The sequence below is a fragment of the Canis lupus genome, chromosome 6 (genome assembly GCF_011100685.1).
Source record: "Canis lupus familiaris isolate Mischka breed German Shepherd chromosome 6, alternate assembly UU_Cfam_GSD_1.0, whole genome shotgun sequence".
Lineage (NCBI taxonomy): Eukaryota > Metazoa > Chordata > Mammalia > Carnivora > Canidae > Canis > Canis lupus.
Genome location: NC_049227.1, coordinates 31,519,295 through 31,539,889, shown reverse-complemented (window position 1 = coordinate 31,539,889; position 20,595 = coordinate 31,519,295). Strand labels below are relative to the sequence as shown.

At 51.9% G+C, this 20,595-nt stretch overlaps 1 protein-coding gene across 1 annotated transcript in view; it reads right to left on the bottom strand.

Annotated features, from left to right (window-relative positions):
* Positions 1–19,995, bottom strand: part of LITAF (lipopolysaccharide induced TNF factor) — a 28,583-nt gene extending 8,588 nt beyond the window's left edge. The window contains exon 1 of the mRNA XM_038540357.1: positions 19,893–19,995. The gene's annotated coding sequence lies outside the window, so the exon portion shown is untranslated. The remainder of the gene's footprint in view (positions 1–19,892) is intronic.
* Positions 19,996–20,595: the final 600 nt, after the last annotated feature.

Genomic DNA, 20,595 nt, shown 5'->3' with positions numbered 1-20,595 from the left:
CTTTCCCCCCACACACACTCTGGGGTGGGGGGCAGAGCTGATGCCCGCCTAGAATTACGTGGCCTGTACCCAGGGTGTGTTCCTGTCTGCAGCCCCGTGCTCAGCAGCCCCAGGGCAGCTGGAGAAGGACACAGTGCTGCCCTTTGTATGGCTCTGTTTTTCTAAATGGGCAGGGCTCACGCTGCCTTAGAAGATCCATTCAAACCTGCCTCAGGAGAAATAGGGAAATGAGCTCCCAGGGCGGTGTGCCATGGTCCATGGTCCGGGGACTTAGGCAGGCCTCTTCCCCCACATGCTGCCCCCGTGGGAAGCGGAGGCAGCAATTAACTCTGCCAAGGGAAGAAGGAGAGACTCCTTGGAGGAAGCTCTGCCTTTAAGCGGAGACCAACAAAGGAGAATGAGATCTCCAGGTGGAAAGAGAGGTTCCACCTCAAAGGGGAAGGAGAAGCATGGGAAAGTGGACACATGTAAAACAAAGTCAATAAATAAAGCTAGACAGGTTGGGGCCGGGTTGTAGAAAATTTGAAAGCCCTATGGAGGTGTTTAGGCTTTATCGAATAAGCCTGCCAGATGGAACCTTCTGGAAGGATGGAAACCTTCTCCATTTGGGCTGTCCAATATGACTGCACGCGCACACGTCTAATACTGCATGCAAACTGTTAGAAAACTTACATAAATTGACAGAAACTTACCTAAGTTTTCCCACATCTCCAAAGGGCACCTTGGCTATGTGAATCTACTTTTCCAAGAGCAAATTTAATGAGCTCTGAATCTATATCAGGCGTCTCTGACAAAATATTAGCATCCAATTTGGGATCTGATGTCAACACAAAACACACCCTGGATTTTGAAAAACTGTAAGACATTCACGTGAAGTACTTCATTCATAATTTTTTATACTGACTGTAAGTGGAAACGATGATATTCCAGATAGGTGGGGTTAAGTAAACTGTGTGTCTATGCACTTTTTAAAATGTGGCTACTGGGACGCCTGGGTGGCTCAGCGGTTGAGACCCTGCCTTCAGCTCAGGGTGTGATCCTGGAGACCCGGGATGGAGTCCCACGTCAGGCTCCCTGCATGGAGCCTTCTTCTCCCTCTGCCTGTGTCTCTGCCTCTCGCTCTTTCTGTGTCTCTCATGAATAAATAAATAAAATCTTTAAAATAAATAAATAAATAAATAAATAAATAAATAAATAAATAAAAAAATGTGGCTACTAAAAAATTGTTAAACTGCCTCTGTGGCTCACAGTTTCTGCTTCTACAGGTCAGCAGCACTGTGGAACAAGGGGAGCCATGCAAGGTGATAGAGAAGAGGAAAGGTCTGACCCAAGAAAGTGTAGATGGAGCAAGTCTGTAAGAGAAGCGCGAAGCAAACCTTAGAAGGCCCCTATGCGTGGGTGGAGGGGATGGCGGGTGGCGGCTACGTTCAAGTCCAGAAGAGACCGTTAATCAGGAAGGCAGAAGGGCAGCTAATGAGATTGCAGGGCATCTTTGTGCAAACGGGTCCGGGGTTTAAAAAAAAAGAATGATTGTGAAGGGGCACGTGGGTGGCTCAGCGGTTGAGCATCTGCCTTTGGCTCCGGGCCTCATCCCAGGTCCCGGGATGATAGAGTCCAGCATGGGGATCCCCATGGGGAGCCTGCTTCTCCCTCAGCCTGTGGCTCGCTTGCTCTCTCTGATGAGTCTCTCATGAATAAATAAATAAAATCTTAAAAAAAAAAATGATTGTGAGAAGCGGTTATGGTATGTTGTCAGTTTCCTCTGACACATGGGAACAGAAAAGCAGAAGGAGGAAAGGAGACGAGCACAAACAGCAGCCCGGGACACTTCGTTACCAGGTTCACCCCCCAAGCTGGATGATGTTCCTTCCCCTTGAGCTCCAGGAACCATTTCCTCCTCCTCCGCCTCCTCCTCCCCCACCTCTCCCTCCTCCTCCTCCCCCTCCTCTCCCTCCCCCCCACCCACTCATCACCACCACCACCCACCTCCCCGCAGCTGCTTCTGGGCAGCTGCTTCTGGGCCCGGCCTGCGTGTGCAGACTCTGGCTGGGGCCCAGCAGGCCGCCTGGGTGCTCTAGAGGAATTTGCGACCTCACCAAACGTCAAGGACTCGCTGTCCCTTCCTGTCTCAGGAAAGGCAGACAGACCCCCGGCTGCCTACACAATTTATTACAAAAAACTGACTCACAACAGAAAACCGCAAGAGCCGAGAACACCGGTCGGACAGAAGGCCTAAAATAGCTCGGTGTGCCGCGGTTTGCAAGGGCGGCTTGCAAGGGGAGTGCTCCGGGAGGGGGAGAATGAGGTCCTGGGGCACCCTGAATTGTGCAGAAAAAAGTTTGGGTTAAACCGCTTGGGAAACCATGACTCAACTCATGCCTCCACTTCAAAACCTTTGCTCCCTCCTCCCAAAGTGACCAAAGGCAGCCAGAAGCTGTGTTGTCAAGAGCCAACGGGGAGGGTTTGGGGGTGGGGACCTCCTCTCCTCTCAAGGAAGGAAGGGCCCTTCGCTTCTGGAAACCCAGGCTGGCCGGGTTGGCCGGGTTATCGTGCAGGCATCACTGGTCTCCAGGCCGCGGCCTAGTTTCCGAGCTTCAGGACGCTGCCTCTTGGGAGCATTGCTGTTGTATCCAACAGCCACGTCAACACGCTTAGAACTCTGAAAAGGATACAAGAGCAACAGGGCTGGGGGAATAAAAGCAAAACAAAACCCATAACCAGCTGGTCTGAAGGCTTTCTATAGAAATTCCAAAGCCTCCCTGCCCCAGGCCCCAGGCCAGGAAATGCCACATCGCTCGGGCCTATTTCTCTTTCTTTTTCTCCCAAAGCTCCCCCATTTCTTTTTAATTTGGTTTCCCCAGGGGGCAGGAGGCCCACCCCGTCAGTGGTAAAGGATCCGATCAAGATCAACCTGCCTCCACCTCCTGGTCCTCACCCCCCAGCGCTCTCCCGGCAAGTCTCTCACCGCAACACCCACACGCACAGACACGCACACCGTGGTGCAAGACACAGAAATAGACTACACGCGCGCACACACATGCACACGCTCCCCAGTCAGCACAGAACCCTCCAGATCAGGCCACCTAAGTGCTGCGGCGCGAGCACAGTTCCATCTAATACCCTGTGGGACAAACACCAAAGCATCTCTGGGTTCCACACAAGAGCCAAGAGCGGGGCCACAGCTCCGCCACATAAAAGCACAGCCTTGAGAATGCTTTTGGCGACAGTGGCCCTGGGAGGTTGGGGCAGTGTCTGCGGTGCCAGGTTGTCATGGTTACTGGGAGCCTGGGGGGGGTGGATAAAGGAGCAAACGAGGGGCTCTCCTTCCTCCCTCCCCACTTGGGTTATTAGGCCCCTGAGTGGCTTTTCTCTACTGCCTGCTGGAAAGGACACATGGAAGGCGATCTTCCACCCAAGTTCTCCCCACCCCCACCCCCCCAGTCCCCCCAGAGATCAAGGAAACGCTCAGGGTTGGGGAGCTGCGCGATGCCCATCTCTGAATGGCTCTGCCATTAGCCACTTCCAAGTGCTTCCAAATCCGCAGGCAGGCATTCCAAACCCATTGTTTGAACCGGAAAATATGACCAGGGCTGCCTCCCTGGGCTTGTAGCCTTTGCAGCACCAGGCGACCCGGAGACAGGGCTCAGCCCATGGCTCTGCTGCTACCTTCCTGAAATTCTCAAGACTTAGGGAGCTGGGCCCCCAGGTCACGCAGCCCAGGGTGACCGCAGGGCACAGGAAAGAGAAAGGAGGCACAGGTGATGCACGAAGATGCATTCCTAAAGGCGAGACGGGATGCGGACCTGGAAATCTCACGATCCTGGCCCCCACCTTCTCACCTGTAAATGCGCCCCTTGGAATCCCAGGGTCCCTAGCTGAAAATTCCCTTTGCTCCAAGTCTCCACCATTTCCTCCACGAGGGAGCCTCGCTCTTAAATGGGCAGCGAGGGAGAGACGGGATATTTATTCCTGGGCTTTCGGGACCGAGACTGACAGTTGCTCGTTCATCCAACCCAGGTATATAGAACAGGATTTCTCCGTCTTGTTTTCATTATAGCTGCCTCCACCACCACCACCACCCCCCTTTGCCCCTGAGGAGAAAATTTAAATTATATTTAAATTTAATTAATTAATTTAAATATAATTTAATTTCTGCCTAACAAGAGAAAATGAAATACTAAGAAATGAGATTTCGTTGGAGAGGGCTGAGTTTGGGAGGGCCACACACCACTGTCATCTCTAAGACTTCTTCTTTCTTTTCTTTCTTTTTTTAAATTTTTTTTACCTCTCTCCTAACCCAAAACTGACTTTCGCTCCCCTGGGTCCCCATTGAGAATGGGAGAGGGAGGTAAAGGGGATGAAGTATTTGGGTGCCAGGGAGTTTTTCAAATCACCATCCCTTAGTATGCCCAGAACGTGTCTCTCCTTGACGTCATAAATGCAGTTGTCCGAACAAATTTTAACCTTTTACTGACCAAGTCCTGAGGTCCCTTATACTCGTATGTTCTTTTCCGACTATGCCCAGCTCACTCACAATTTAACCTAATGGGCCGCAACCAAGGGAGGTGGGCAGGGGGAAGGGGCCCACCCGGGGAAGACGCGCCTCTGCCTAACGGGCCCACGCAGGATCGGACTGGCCAGTGTCCACTCCCTCTGCAGCCAGCGTCCTCTGAGTCTTGAATCCACATGTAACCTGCTGGATCCTCACGCAGGAAGAAACCGAAGGGTACTACGGGTACCAGATAACCAGGCTGTTTGTTTTTTTCTTTTTTTAAAGATTTTATTTATTTATTCATGAGAGACACAGAGAGAAATGCAGAGACACAGGCAGAGGGAGAAGCAGGCTCCCTGTGGGGAGCTTGATGTGGGACTTGATCCTGGGACTCCAGGATCATGCTCTGGGCCAAAGGCAGGCACCAAGCCGCTGAGCCAACCAGGCTGTTTGAACCTTCCTTGAGACTCTTGGGAGTCCAGAGGTCCTGGGGTGAGCAAAATCCCCTACCCATCAACTACTCCCCACCCCTGCCCCCAGATTCACAACTGTGTTAAGATGAACCGGCCCCAGCTCTGTACTTCACACCCTCACATGCGTCACCCCACAGTCCTCACACCACTGAGCGAATCACTGTTAACATCCTCCCATCTCACACACGAGAAAGCTGGGAGGTCAAGCTGCTTGTTCAAAGTCATGCAGATGGAGGAGGGAGGGCTAGGGTTTGAACACCTCCCAGGTCGGCAGACACAGACACAGTCAGCAGCCTTGTTTTGCACACCTTACCCACAAATGAAACATGAAAATGTTTGATCCACACATTGGAAGGCCTTCCTCCCTCTCTCTCTCTGCCTCCCTTACATGTGTAAAAAGATGCATTTACTGCAGACGTTCAAGCCAGGGTGAAAAAATACCTATTGTGGATTCCAACTGATTTTCTCAACTGATGACAGGTCATGATCTCAGGGTCCTGGGATCAAGCCCAGAGTTAAGCGAGGAGTCTGCTTGAGATTTGCTTTCCCTCTGCCATGCACCCTCCCCGACCCAACAAAAAATAAATCTTTAAAAACAAAACTAAACTGCTTCTTTAATAAGACCAGGGAACCCAGGACCTTAATATCAACCAAAAGCAGATATCCACAAAGCTCTTCCTTCTCATTCTGGAGGAAAGACAGACAGAAGGGGAACCTCCCTGAGATACAATGCAAGTCCGAAGCTGCATAGTTAAAGGACCTTGTGGTGCCAGGCGTCGCTGCCACCTGCTGTAACATCCAGGTGGGAAAGGCAAAAGTCCCTTGCCAGCAGAGTCTCAGAGCAGCTCAGTCCCAGCCTTTTTTTTTTCTTTTTTTTTTTTTAATTTTATTTATTTATTCATAAGAGACAGAGAGAGGCAGAGACACAGGCAGAAGGAGAAGCAGGCTCCCAGTGAGGAGCCTGATGTGGGACTTGATCCCAGGGTCCTGGGATCATGACCTGAGCTGAAGGCAGACGCTCAACCGCTGGGCCCCCCAGGCACCCCAAGCCCCAGCCTTTTAATATGGCTCTGTTGAAAGAGAAGGAAAGTGCCCTCAAAATCCTGGAGAGAAGCCACGCTGTCAGGCCCTGCGATCCTCACATCCTGAGCTGAGATGAATGAATCGCTCCTGAGACCTCATGATACTGAAATAAACCCAGAGAGGCCTCGCTTTCAGCTGCAGATCTTTTCCTAAAAAGTTCAGCCTGAACGGTCTCGGAATTCCCTGGAACACCCCACCCCACTGGGGGCTGCTATTGTAGGTGTCCGCCACTGCTTTGGGGACCAACCTCCTGGTTCTGTGCCCGCACAGATGTGTGACCCATGTTTGCGGAGGTGAGCCCTGCAGTGCTCTGCCTGGAATCCTAAATTCCCAGGGAAAGGGCTGCCCCCTGGGAAGTCTCTGACCTCTGGGAAGTCTGGCGACAACCAGCACACCAGCCTTTCCGCTGCAGACTCAGCCCCGACAGATCGCCGGGCGAAAACGTGATGCCAAAGGACAGAAGCCAGATGCCAAGATCACACAGGGTATGAGTCCATTTCCATGAAATGCTCAGAACTGGACACCCAGAAGGTCAGTCGGTGCTGGTCCGGGGCTGGAGGAAGGGTGTGGGGAGGAAATGGGGGGGGCGGACTGTTAACGGGCATAGGTTAACTGGGGTGATGAAATGTTCTGGGGGCGCCTGGGAGCTCAGTCGGTTAAGCAGCTGCCTTCAGCTCAGGTCATGATCCTGGGATCGAGTCCCGCACTGGGTTCCTTGCTCAGTGGAGAGCCTGCTTCTCCCTCTGCCCCTCCCTCATTGTGGGCTCTCTCTCTAAAAATAAACAAAATCTTTAAAAGAAAGCTCCTGGAACTTGAGAGAGGTGATGTTTGCACAACAATGAGAGCGTGCGTGCTGCAGGCCACTGAACTGTACACTCTGAGATGGTGAATTTTATGCAATGCGAGCTTAACCTCAGTCGAAAAGGGGGAAATAAAGGCATTGCTAGAAACCTCGAGCCGTAGTCCTCACAAGCCAAGGCTGAGCCTCCAAATTCACCACCAGGCTTATCAGCTCAGCCCAGCCTGTGGTTCCATTTACCTAAAACCAAAACCACTGGGGTCTTTCGGACGTGCCCTGTGCCCCCAAGACTAGAATGACCGAAGATCCTGAGTTGCCCGGGATGGAGGGGGTTCCCAGGGCACAATGAACCCCCACCCCCAACCCCGCCTCCCACTTCACCACCCACGATGCTGCACATCTTTGATGCGTCTGCAGCCTGGCTTCGACGTCCCCGGGCACGCTCTTGCCACTGCCCTGGCTTTCCTTCCTTCCCGGGGCATTGAAAATTCCTCTCCACTGTCATCCTCCAGCTTGCACATCACCTCCCCGGAGAGTTGATCTTTGGCCTCCCCAGGGGAGAATTAATTCCTGCTTGAACCTCTCTCCACCATGTAGAGATCAAGGGTGCCAGACTGCGTCTGGTCAGATGGCATGCCTCACGGCATGACTTTGGTGCCTCAGTTATCCCATTCATAAAATGGGAACACTGGTAGTGTCTTAAGGCTCATGGGAGGATTAAATGAATCCACTTATAAAAGCACCCAGAATGGAACACCTGGGTGGCTCAGTGAGTGAGCACCTGCCTTTGGCTCAGGTCGTGATCCCGGGGTCCTGGGATCAAGTCCCGCATCGGGCACCCCGCAGGGAGCCTGCTTCTCCCTCTGCCTGTGTCTCTGCCTGTCTCTGTGTGTCTCTCATGAATAAATAAAAAAGCACCCAGAGCAACGAGCGGCACGGAAGCACTGAGTATGTGTTAGCCGTGACTAGCACTTTGTCACAGAGCACTGTGTTTGGCTTGTCTGGCTTCCCGATCAGTCTGTGGGTCCTATGAGGACAAGGATTGAAATTTCTTAGAATCTGCATCCCTAGCACCTAGAACTAGGCTCAAAACATCACAGGTGCTTTTATTGAGTGACCCACGGGGATGGAGGGGTTTCCTTGGATATGGGATTTTGGTGCTCACCCTGGGAAAGTTCTAGACAACTCAAGACAAGCTGCTCACCCTGACGCTTCAACAGATGTGAGGAGAAAACAAGACCCATCTTGGATGGCATCAAGACTTGGAAGCAAATGTAAATGAGAGGCTCTTATCCTAACACCTCCGCTTAGAAGCCAAGAACCGTTTTGCAGGAAGATGTTTATACAATGACAAGCCTCAGTAACAGATGGTCTCCTGGTTCAGCTCAAGGTAACACGAGTATTTGGCCAAAGTGTCACCAAATACGCTCCAGAAGTGGAGTCACTTAATTGGGTCTGAAATCCTTCATTTCCCCCAGGATTCCTGAGGAGAGTGGTGTTTCTCAACAGGGCACCCCAGGATGTCAAGGCGGGAGATCGAATCAAGATGTGGGTGGAAAGGGAAGTGTGGAGGTGTGCAAACATGAACAAGATAGAATCAGAAAGAGAAAGAAAGAAAGAAGAAAGGAAGGAAGGAAGGAAGGAAGGAAGGAAGACAACAGGAATGAAAGAAAGAGAACTACAGCATACAAAAACTAAGAAATCCTCCCTACCACTCCACTCCATCCACCCCTCCCGCCGCCTCCCTCCTCCCTCCCTCAATCCACGCCATCACTCCCTCCCTCCCGTCAACTCCCTCCCTACTCCAAAAAAGAAAGAAAACCCCACAATCTCTGAACCTCAAGATGGGCTCCTTTCTACTCCTTGATGCAAGTTTATGACGCTGCTGGCATCCGCGCTCTGCAGCAGTGCCCTGGTTTGTGCCGATATCTGCTCCTGGTTCTGCTCGGGGTTACCGAGGAGGGTGGGGAGGGGTTCATCCTGCGACAGTATCATCCATTCCAAATCCAGATTCATGGGCAGGCTCCTCACTGCCATCACCCCAAACTCACAAACACCTGTCCCTGCATGTTCGTTACCTGCTCTTTGGTGTGGCTCTAGAGCCACTGGGTCTAAATGGATGGTGCGTCATCCTTTCTCCAGAAATGACAATCTGTCTTTTGTCCACAGTGTCAAGAAAACTCAGAGGCCCTAAATATCCTGTGCCCCAAGATGTCATAAATGTCAGCAACCTCTGCTGCTGCATGTGGACAGGAAAGCGGGGGACAGAGGTCACACCTGTGCTGGCATCTCTTTCCCCAGGGCATGTTTATAACCCGGATACTCTTGGCAGATGAGGGACTCACAGAGTCTTAGGTCATTTTCCCTCCCTACTCCTATCCCTTTTTGAGATTTTATTTATTTATTTGGGAGAGAGGGAGAGAGAGCACAAGGGAGGGGAGGGGCAGAGAGAGGGAGAAGCAGGCTCCCCGCTGAGCAGGGAGCTCGATCCCAGGACCCCGGGATCATGACCTGAGCCGAAGGTAGATGCTCAACCCACTGGGCCACCCGGGCACCCCTCCCATCCCTTTCTGATGAGATGACCACCAGGCAGCCCCAAAAGCAAAGAAGGACGTGAGGCCCGATACTAAGAAGTGTCATTGGGCAATGGCGCATCACGGGCTTCCCTGCAGAGTCCAGGCCTCGGAGGCCATGGCCAGCACCGAGCTCAGGGATGGGACAGGGAAGCCTGGTGCCCTGGATACAGTCACGCGTGGGGTTTCCAGAAACACCTGCATGCACTCCCCAGTCATTTGCAGGAGTGGGTGGGTCACTAGGCAAGGCACGGAAAGGAGACCAAACAGCTCAAAAGAAAATCGATATGATGGAATTCATTTCCTTTTTTTTTTTTTTAAGATTTTTTTTTTATTCATGACACACACAGAGAAGCAGAGACACAGGCAGAGGGAGAAGCAGGTGCCCTGCGGGGAGCCCGATGCGGGACTCGATCCCAGGACCCTGGGATCACACCCTGAGTCAGAGGCTGATGCTCAACCACTGAGCCACCCAGGCGCCCCTGGAATGCATTTCTTTTAAAATGATGCAATTTAAAGGCCGGTCAAACGTTGGAGAGCAAGAAACTCTGGAACTAATAAGCTCCTGTGGTTCGAATGCCACAACTCCGCCACTTCTGGGCGGCGTGAAGTGGGGCAGTCACTCAGTTTCTCCATGCCTTGGTTTGCCCATCTGGAAAATGGGCTAACAGTCCTCATACCTCAGAGAGGCACAAGTGGGTGTGCTCAGAACCCCGGGCACGAGGAGGACTACAGAAGCGTTAGTGCTCGTGACTCGGGGAAGCAGACAGGGACCGGGGAGGGGACCGCTTGGCCGCGGTGGCACAGAGGTTCCCACTGCCAAGATCCAAGCGCAGACCCCACTGCACCACGCGCTCCTGTTCTGGGGCCACTACCTCCATGGCTTTCCATGTTTGCCTAACCCCCCCACCCAGAATAGTGCCCCCTAAAGGCGTCCACATCCTAATCCCTCAGAATGTGTGAATCCCTTAAGAGGGACTTTGCAGCTGTGCTTGTTAAGAGAGGAGGAGGAGGCTGTCCCCGAGTACCTGGGGAGTACCTGGTGGGCCCAACGTAACCACGAGGCTCCTCTTAGGAGGGAGGCAGGAGGACCTGAGAGGAGAGGAGGTGCTCCCCTGCTGGCTTTGAAAGTGGAGCAAGGGGCCATGAGCCAAAAAACGCAGATGCTTCTGGAAGCTAGGGAAAGGCAAGGTGATGGATGATCCCCGGGAGCCTCCAGAAGGAACGCCAGCTACACCTTGATTTTAACCCCGTGACACCCATTTTGGATTGCTGACCTCCAGAACGGTGAGCTAATGGATGTGTGTTACTGTGGCCACTGAGCGTGTGGTAATCTGTCCCAGCAGCCGTAGGGAATGAACACACCCACCTCACCACTGGGTCGCCCAGATTCCCCACCTGTGGATTCTCGAGGGGGCTCCCCTCCCTCCCACACCTCTGCCCCCCTGCAGACCTGACTCCCTCAACCTCCCATCCTAAGCCCCAGGCATCTGTCCACCTGCCCTCAATTCACAAGCAAGCGCTTCTCTGACTCAAACTCCACTTAACCGTGTGAGTGTGGCCACCCTGGCATGCCTGCCATCTCTCCGGGGACCCTGCTCCAACAGCCCCCTCCACCTGCCAACCCTGCTCTCAGCTGGCTCCTCTCCTAAGAGCTCTTTGATGGCTCAGGTCTTCCAAAATGTAAAAACATTTCTGGCTCCTCTCCCTCAGCCCGGGTGCTCAGCCCCTCTGGCTTCCTGCTTTTCTTCCCCATCCTCGGGATCACCCTCCACCACTACCCCCCAGCCTCATTCCTCCCTCAGCCACGACAACACTAAACCCACTTCCTATTTCTTGTCCTCTTCTCCCCAGGCTGGAGGGCCTTCCTCACTTGGCCCAGGCTTGCACCTCTGTCTCCTTCTCCATCAGTTCTCCCCCAAAAGGTCCCCAGGGACACAAGAGTGTGCACCCACTCCTCAACTGCACACCAATCAGGTTGACCCTGGCCCATCCAGGACAACTCCACTGGAGTTGTCATCACATGCAAAAAGATGCTATCTCACTCGAGGAGATGCAGTTAAAACGGTGCGGAGACAGGCCGTCAAGATTGCTATCAGTGAGAAATCACATGGACATCACACACTTGCTGATACGATCAGGGGCAAAAGTATGTGTCAGCTCTGTGGTCTTCCTCCCCCAACCCCTTGACCTCAGGCTCATCATGAGAAAACAACAGACAAGCCCAAAACCAGGAGAGTACTCCCCAAAACTGCCAAGGTCACGGAAAATAAGGAAAGTCTCAGAAACGGTCACAGACCAGAGGGGAATGAGACAGAACAACGAAATACAATGTAGGATCCTGGATTAGATCCTGGAAAAGAATCCTGTAGGAAAAAAGGTTTTCCTCTGAGTTCGAATAGTCTGAAGTTGGTTAAGAGGCAGGTATACCAACGCCAGTTTCTTAGTTGTGACAAATAACCCTGATGTGAGATGTTTGGGGGGGTGGGAACCGGATGGGGTAAGTATGTGACTTCTGTACTAACTTGACAACTTTCTTGTAAATCTACAATGGAAGGATCTACCAAAAGGTAACATGCAGGAGACCTTCGAGCCAGCAGTTCTTCCTCTAGGCATCTGTAGCCAAGATACCCAATGCATGGGTGAAGTGACAAATGACGAGCACACAGGGGTATTCACTGCAGCGTGGCCAGAAACCACCTAACTATCCATCTGCAGGGGACCGGGCAGATCGGTGATGGCCCGTCTATGTCCAGGGAATAGAACACAACCACCAAAACAGAACAAGCAAGAGTTTTATGTGTGGAAATGTATCTCTCTAGACATATCACTGCATGAACAAAGCCCCAGAGTGTTCACAGCAGGCCATCATTTGGGTGTAAGGAAGGAGGATATACATATCTCCTTATAGGATAGATAGAAAATGTCTCAAAAGGATATATAAGAAACTGATTAACGGTGGCTTCCTGTGAGCGGGGACAGGGCTGGACTGGGAGATGCAGGAGGAAGGACGTTCTTCACCTACACTTCCCTGGTCTTCTGTTTGTTTTTTTGTTTTTGTTTTTGTTTTTTAATATTTTATTTATTTATGAGAGACAGAGAGGCAGAGACACAGGCAGAGGGAGAAGCAGGCTCCATGCAGGAAGCCCGATGTGGGACTCGACCCCAGGACTCCAGGATCACGCCCTAGGCCAAAGGCAGGCACTAAACCGCTGAGCCACCCAGGGACCCCTGGTCTTCTGTTTGTACACTGAGCCACAGCAATATTACATAATCAAAAAATTAAATTAAGAAAAAATTCAATATAATAGGTTTATTCATTATAGCTTATTAAGTTTACAGGACTCAGTATTTATTAATCATAACATATTTATAATTAAATAAAATAAAAATTAACCCATATCTGCCTCCCGTGTACTCCCACCTGTGGGTGAAATGATGTCATCACAGCCCTTTGTCCCGTGAACCATCTCACGTCACTGCCCAGCACCTGGCCTTTAGCTCCTCCCTGAGTGTTTGCAGAGTGATTAAAGCTTCTGATTACTTCTATTTGGTGAGGAGATATGTAAACTACTATTCTCACTGTATCATCCCCAAATTTGTGACAACAATGTCCTATTTACCAACATAAAGTTCTTTCTCTTTGAATTTTGTGCTAGGACCCATTTTTTTATGCAGGGGGTTCTGAAGGCTGATGGTTCATATGAGACTAGGGAGACACAGACCCTCCCTTGCCAGCCTTAAGGAATCCCTCTGGGGAGGCAAAGTTAACTAACGTGGGGGAGATATGGGAACAGATCCAAAGGGGAAACTGAGTCCAGATTCTGAGCCAAGTGGAGGGTCTAGGGGACACAGGCAAAGGCAGGTCGGGGCGTGGGGAACAGCGTGGCTGGACGCACAGAAGCAGGCACACCTGTGTCCTATGGGGAACATAGCAGTTGGCCAGAAGGGTGGGGTCGGATCACGGGAGCCTTCCCATGGCCAAGAATCTGGCTCAGGCTGGACCGTTCACAGGGGGTCCCCAAACAAGGGTTCTGTTTAATTAACCAGCATCCCAAGAACAACATGAAAACCCCCTAGAAGTATCCAACTCCTGCCAAGAAGGAGGGTTAGATTCTAAAAATAAGCCTCAAAACCTAGAATACCAGGAGAAACCAGCCACAGCAGAAGCCACGCAGCAACTGTCATCAGTATAAACACACATCAAAGGCCCAAGAGCCCAAAGCCAAGGGGGTCCCTCTCCCCACTCACGGCTGAACACAACGAAAACTCCAGCCTCGTGACTTCTGACACTGCTTCATTCTGACTGATGGCTTTCTTCAGCATCCCTCCCCAAAAAGCACCTGAACTTTTTTCTAATATCGATCCCATATTTCTCTCTGCTTCCTTAAAGTCTACAAAGAATAAGAAGATGACGATGCCTGGGTCGTATCTGGTGGTTCTGTGCTGTCCCAGACTGCAGAAGGTCCAGCCTGCGGCTGCTGGCAGCTCCCACCCACCCCTGCCTTTGCTGTGTCAAAGCCTCTGAGCATGGAAAACCCGCACCCACAGTGTAAGAACTCTATGTAAAGTAAGAGTTACGAGTTTTCCTTGGGTGTCTCCTATGAGTAAGGTAAACAGACTTGGGCGTCTGTCTTGATGATAAATATCTGTGTTACTCGGGAGTCTCATATTTGCTTATTTCCTCCATTCTGGCTATATTCCAGTTGACTGCTGGAATTATAACTGTCATGTCTTTGAAAATTATGGGAAACATCCACCTCGCCTTTAGCAAGCCTTCAGGTGAGAACAGGGTGGTAAACGTTACCTACTGAATTCCCTTAAAGACTGCCCCCGTATGCCTGGCCTCACCTACACAATCCAGCCCTCCACAACATATGCCGTCCTCATGCGTCCTAATTGTTTCCTGTCTCCCTAACTGGACCACATTACACCCCTCCAGGGAAAGGACTGGGTTCTACACTTCTCCCGGGTTCCCAGAGGGCTTTGGGAGAGTGATGCCCACACGACATCCTCGTAGAACAGAGATTTTATGCACATACACAGCATCTACACCCCATATACGATGGCGAGATCTATCATGCAAGCTCTTTACAAGTGTGTATTTATTAAATATAGAAGACAACCGTCCTTACAGAAGAATTCCAAATGGTGTGTGTCAATACCCCTCCCTCTCTCCATTCCTCTCTCCTGAGTGTGGGCTGGATTTAGTATCTTGCTTTTAAGGGACAATCTACAAAAAGACAAAGATAGGAACTTGGCAATGGGCAAACCTGGCAACCACCACCTCAACCTAGTGAGGAAGGTTCACATTATTAGCAATGTCTTGTGGATATCAGATACCCCCCAGATGTCAGGAGAAAGGCATTTCCCCATGCCAATTCTTCACCCAAATCCATAACGCCAATGCAACCAGGAGAAGAACTCCAAGACAAACCCAATCTGAGGGACAGTCTACAAAATCTCTGACTAGTCCTCCTCAAGAAGTCATGAAAACAAGACGGAGACATTTGTGAGAGCAGAGGATGCTGGAAAAGGGGGTTAAAATGCCATGTGGTACCCGGGATGGGACCTTGGTACAGAAAAAGAATGTCGGGGGAAAACTGGTGAACTCCAAAACAGAGTCTGGAGTTTTGTTAATGGTGAGGCATCAGTGTCAGTTCCTTGGTTTGACGGTACTGTGGGGATGACGTGAGACATTTTTAACAACAGGGACACCAGGCCAGGGGTCCTGGGAACTCCCTGTGCTAACTGCAACTTTCCCACAAACTTAAAACTAAACTAGAAGGTGAACCAGAGCAGGCAGGCCTCACCCAAAGACATTCAAGTTCAATTTTAAAAAACAAAAAAATTTTAAAGGTTTTTTTTATTTTTTAAGAAGTTATTTTTTTTAAGTGTATTTTGGTTAAATGCAAAAGATGAAGTGAACCAAAGTTTCTAATTATTTCTAAGTGGAGAGAAGGAAGGAAGGAAGGAAGGAAGGAAGGAAGGAAGGAAGGAAGGAAGGAAGGAAGGAAGGAAGGAAGGAGATATCCCCAAATGTAAGTGACTGTACAGGCCTTGAGGTTTAAGGAATCTCCAAAATCCCTCCCAACTGGATGCACAAGGATGCCTGGCCACAAATCTCCCTTAAAACATTGATTTCAAAACTCTCCCAAAGTGGTTTTAAACACATGTGGGTGATAAACTGTTCTAAAAATACATCAGATCAACACAGAAAAGGGCAAGGCCTTCAGAGAAGATAAAGCAGCTTTTTCACCACCAACTTAATCCTCCTTCTTAAAATCAGTTCTTTCAAGGAGAGAAAAGGAAGATTCTCCACTTCTACTCCCTGCCCCCACCCTCCAGCCCCAGAAAAGGAACCCAGAGACCAGTTCCCAATATTCGGAATATTTGCATCACTGAAATCACCCCAGGGGAAGAGGGATTCCTTCAGGAAAAAAAAAAAAAAATGTAGGGGGGCAGGGGCAAAGGGCGCTCCTGCAAATTGTCAGGATGCCTAAGAAGACCGTTCCGTTTATACCCAATAATGTGAACAGAAGTGAAACCTGATTATAAAAACTCTAAGGAACTATCTGGCTTGTACACGTATTAAATCGAATATTGCTCAAAATTCTTAAACTAAGGGCCACTAGCTAGCAATCTTGAAAATACAAAGATACTGTGACGCTGTTTTAGTTGTAATGGAATTTAACCTGCCCACGGTTCTGAAAAATGTCCCAGGCGAATGAATGGTGCTTTCTAAACTCTAAATTAGTATGAGGAAGAATTTAGACAAACAAGGAAAATGGGATCTCCAGCCTTCTTCGGGAAAGGAAGTGAGAAAATTGTACTACAGGGCTTAGGCTATTTGACCTCCATCAAATGCAAGTCCAAGCTACCTCAGTAAAAGCACAGAAGCTCATCGGAAATCTCAGAGAAATTATTTTCAAATGCCATGTTCTCTGAATTGTGTCTGTTTACACGGGCTGACATGCCCCACAAATCAAAGATAAAGTTACCACCATCCGAAAGCCAGGTTCGAATATGGTGCAAGTACCAATTACAGTGATTTGCGGGATGGAAAATCCTTCTACTGGGGAGGTGGGCTGCTCCCCGGAATCAGAGAGGGCGACTTCCCTCTGGATTCCTGGTGAAACCACATCCGCAAGTTTCCACAGGAATGATGAGTTTTGATGAAGCGACACAATGGGAACATCAGCAGGACTGCGTCGGGATGCAAAATTGTATGTGCCCTGATTACAGCTTCAGAAATAAACAGGCACCACGATAAAAGGCCAAGCCGCCGAACAAGGAAAACTGATGCTAACTCTTTGGTTCACAGGCTGAGATTATGCCCAATCTTCTTCTTTATCTTCCACGCTTTCTGTGATAGTGTTATTTTTTTTATATATAACTTTCAAAAATATCAATGCATCGCCTACAAATAACCCCCCTGGGCTCAGGGCTAAGGCAAGTCAATGCCAAGCTCTTAAATTTATCCCAGGAACACTGTCAATTCTAAAGTTCCATGACCTAAGTAACTGACCTTCTCTATCCTTCTCTCTCTCAACTTAACACCCATAAGGAAGAAAGTGATAAAGGAGGGAGTGCTTCAAGTTTTTAGGATCTCAGCGACTGAACTTCCTACCTCAAACTCTCAATGATTCCTTTCTTCTTTTTTTTTTTTTAAGATTTATTTTTAAGTAATCTGTCCCCCTCCCCAACACGGGACTCGAACTCACAACCCTGAGGTCCCGAGTTGCACGCTGTTATCGACTGAGCCAGCCAGCCGCTCTTCTGTTGGTGTCTTAACTAAAGCCTGTGAAACTACACACAGTTCTACTGAAGTCATGTGCACCCGAGGGACAACTATATTAGCCAAGGAAGTGTTGCCAAAGCGGCCCAAAATACCAATAGGGGTTAAAATAGTAAGAAGAAATTGCAGGGACCTAGGAAAGCACCACTCTGAGCACAAATAACAATTTTAAGGTTAAGAAAACAAGTTCAGAACAGACCAGGGCAGGCCAAGTGGGCACCGAAGACATCATCAACATGTCTGTACTAGCGACAGGCAGAGTTAAGGAGGTCTGTCTACCTGATGAGATGGACCACCTCTCCCACTGGGCTACTGTCATTGCAGTAAAAGCATAAAGAAATACAAGACAGGTTGTACGTGGTGCCAAGGCTCTAGGACTTCCTCTTATGAGCCTTCTTTCTTTCACCATCACTGTAGCTCTGGGTTAATTCATCTTTGGTGTGGGATGCCTGGGTGGCTCAGTGGTTGAGCGCCTGCCTTCGGCCCAGGGCATTATCCTGGGGGTCCTGGGATCAAGTCCCACATCAGAATCCCTGCGTTGAGGAGCCTGCTTCTCTCTCTGCCTCTCTCTCTCTCTCTCTCTCTGTGCCTCTCATGAATAAATAAATAAAATCTTTTTTAAAAAATTTCATCTTTAAAAAAAAAAATTCGTCTTTGGTGAGAGAATTTTAAGTTCCAGATGGGCACTAGCCCCTTCTTAGAGTGGTATCATACATGCCTCCATTCTGTAGGGGTGGTTAACAGCAAGAGTATGTACTGCTGATCTCTCTGAAAATTAACTTAGGTTGGGTTGGAAATGCCTTCTGGCTCCTCCCTCCAGTGGTTCCCCTTTTATGGTCCAACCCTCATCTTGTCTGTGCCTCCTCTGAAGCTTTGCCGAGACCCTTCTGTGCCTCTGGAATGCTGCTCCCCATATCCACCTGCCCCTTCTGCCACAGAAGCACAGGCCTCAGCTTTGTTACTAAACCCACTGTGACTATCCTGGCTCCTTGCTCACACCTCCCTCCTTCCCACTCCCCTCAAGATCCTTCCAGGCATTAGAAAGCACTGAATTTCTCACCTGCATGTGTCTCCATTTTCGACCCACAGTGTAGACCCCTCAGGGCCAGGAGCCATTTCTCCTGTGTCTTTTAACGGGCAAGGGTAGCACTTTGTTCCCCCACAGCCAGCCCATAAAAGGGACCGAAGGAGCAGAGGGAGGTCCACTCACCAAATTATCTAGTATTTTAGAGATCTAAGAAATTGATCCTCTGTCTCAGATCAATCACCCAAGTCACTTAATCCACAATAACACGACAGGGATACTTTTCCAAACACGAATGAAAGCACCTATTCTTGATGCCTTGAAGTAACAGGAAAGAGGGAAGATGGGCCTCCTCCATACTAGGTATTTCTTAGAGAGGCTGGTGCACATTCAGATCCCAGACAAAGGCCGGCTTAGAGTTAAGCCAAGTGCGGCATAGGGTGTTTCCATGCCAGGTAGAACCAGTCACCTGCTCTCTGGATTCTGATCCAACTATGATAAAACCAAACACGGTGGTGGAGTCCCAGATACCAGCTCATGCCTCCCTTTACAATGGCAGCCCGGTTCGTCCTATTTTAAAAGAAGTACCCTGAAAAGGCTGGGGGTGGGGGTAGGAAGGTAAGCGAGGTAGTCAAGCATATACCAACACAAGCCATGTCTTTCCTTACAAGGGCCCCAGGGGAACTGCAGGGCTAACCCGCGTTCCAGGCAGCCCCTCAACCAGCACCAGGCTACCAGGCTACGAGGCCAACCGGAGGGATTTACCCCTCTTGGGAAGCCGGGTGGGAGAGTCTAACCTGACGGGTTAGGAAGGGGAGGCCGGTGGCTTCCAGAACCCAGGTTTCCCTGAACACCAAATGTCAGTCCAAAAAGTAATGACATCCGCCCCATGAATCAGAAGCACAAAAGTGACCAGAAAACCAGTGAAGGTCCAACTGGCCTGATGCCTGGAATGTACCGCCCTTTCCAGAATATGCCCATTTCCCCATCTCCTGACCTTGACCAGGAGGTGCGGACACAACACCAACCCCACTGCCCAGGTCTGACCTGCAGAGCAGAGGGGAGCAGCTCACCTGCCAGGCCTGGCGGGGGAGGGGTGACGCCCACCTCTGCCACGGGTTCCCCAGCCCCCAGCCCGTGCCGCCAGCACCCAGCCGACCCCGGCAGCGGGCGGGCCTGGGCCACCCCTGCACTCACCCGGGGCCCCCTGACCCGCGGGGAGGCGGGCTGGCCGGCGCCACGGCTGCCTTCGCGCTCGGTCCGCTCCCCCCGGGGGCTCCCGAGGCGCCCGCGCGCCCGCAAAGGCACCGGCTCAGGATGGCGGGGGCGGCCCTTAGAAGCCGAAGGTCTGAGGCCGGCGTCCGGGAACTCTCCGGGACGATCCCAGCGCGGGCGACCGGCCCACTCGGGGGCGCAGGGCGGGAACCCAGCCCGTCCCGCGGTCGGGGAAGCCGGCGCCGGCGGGCCCCGCGCGGAACAGCTCGGCCGGACCCCTGCGCCCTCCAGCCCGCCCCGACCCCCGGGGCCCGCGCGATGCCCCGGGTCTCCCGGCGGCGGCTGCTCCCGAGCCCGGGGCCAGGGCTCACGCCGCCGAGCCCGGCCCCCGCCCGCGCCCCCGCCCGCGCCCGCCCGCGCCCGCGCTGCACTCACCGCCGCCCGCGCCGCCAGTCGAGCCGGGAGGTCTGAGCGCGCGGTGCAGCCGAGCTGCGGGGCCGGCCGAGCAGGGGGCGGGGCGATCCCAGGCTGGGGGCGGGGCCTGCCGCGCAGGGGGCGGGGCTAGTCATGGCCGGGGGCGGGGCCGGCCGAGCAGCGGGCGGGGCGATCCTTGGTTGGGGGCGGGGCCTGCCGCGCAGCGGGGCGGGGCGAGCAGGGGGCGGGCCGGGCCGAGCCGAGCAGAGCCGAGCCGAGCCGGGGCCGGCGGCGGGGCAGCTCCGGCTCCCGCCCCTCCCTGCTCCTCGCCCACCCAGCGCAGCCTGGCGGGGTCCCTGCCCGAGGTTGCCCACCCTCCGGGTTCTGCCCCTCCCCTCCGCCCCTCGGGACACCCCGCAGAGTACACCCCGACCCGGCTCACTCCCGGGACGCCCCCGCTGACCTCGGAGCCCCCCATCGTCCGGTCCTGGGTCGCCCCTTGGGGATTCCGCTCCTACAAGTCGATCCCCTCCCCTCCGCGTCCTGATTCCCGCCTCCAGCTCTCCCCGCTCCCCTAGGCCCCCCATCTCTGGCATTCCTTCCTCCTCCCTACCCTCAGGCAGCGGGGGCCCATCAGCCTCCAGTCCCAGGTCCAAGGTTGCCTGCCCTCCGCAGGGCGGCCTTTCTCTCCCCAGTGCTCAGTCCTGCACATTCAGACGCATCC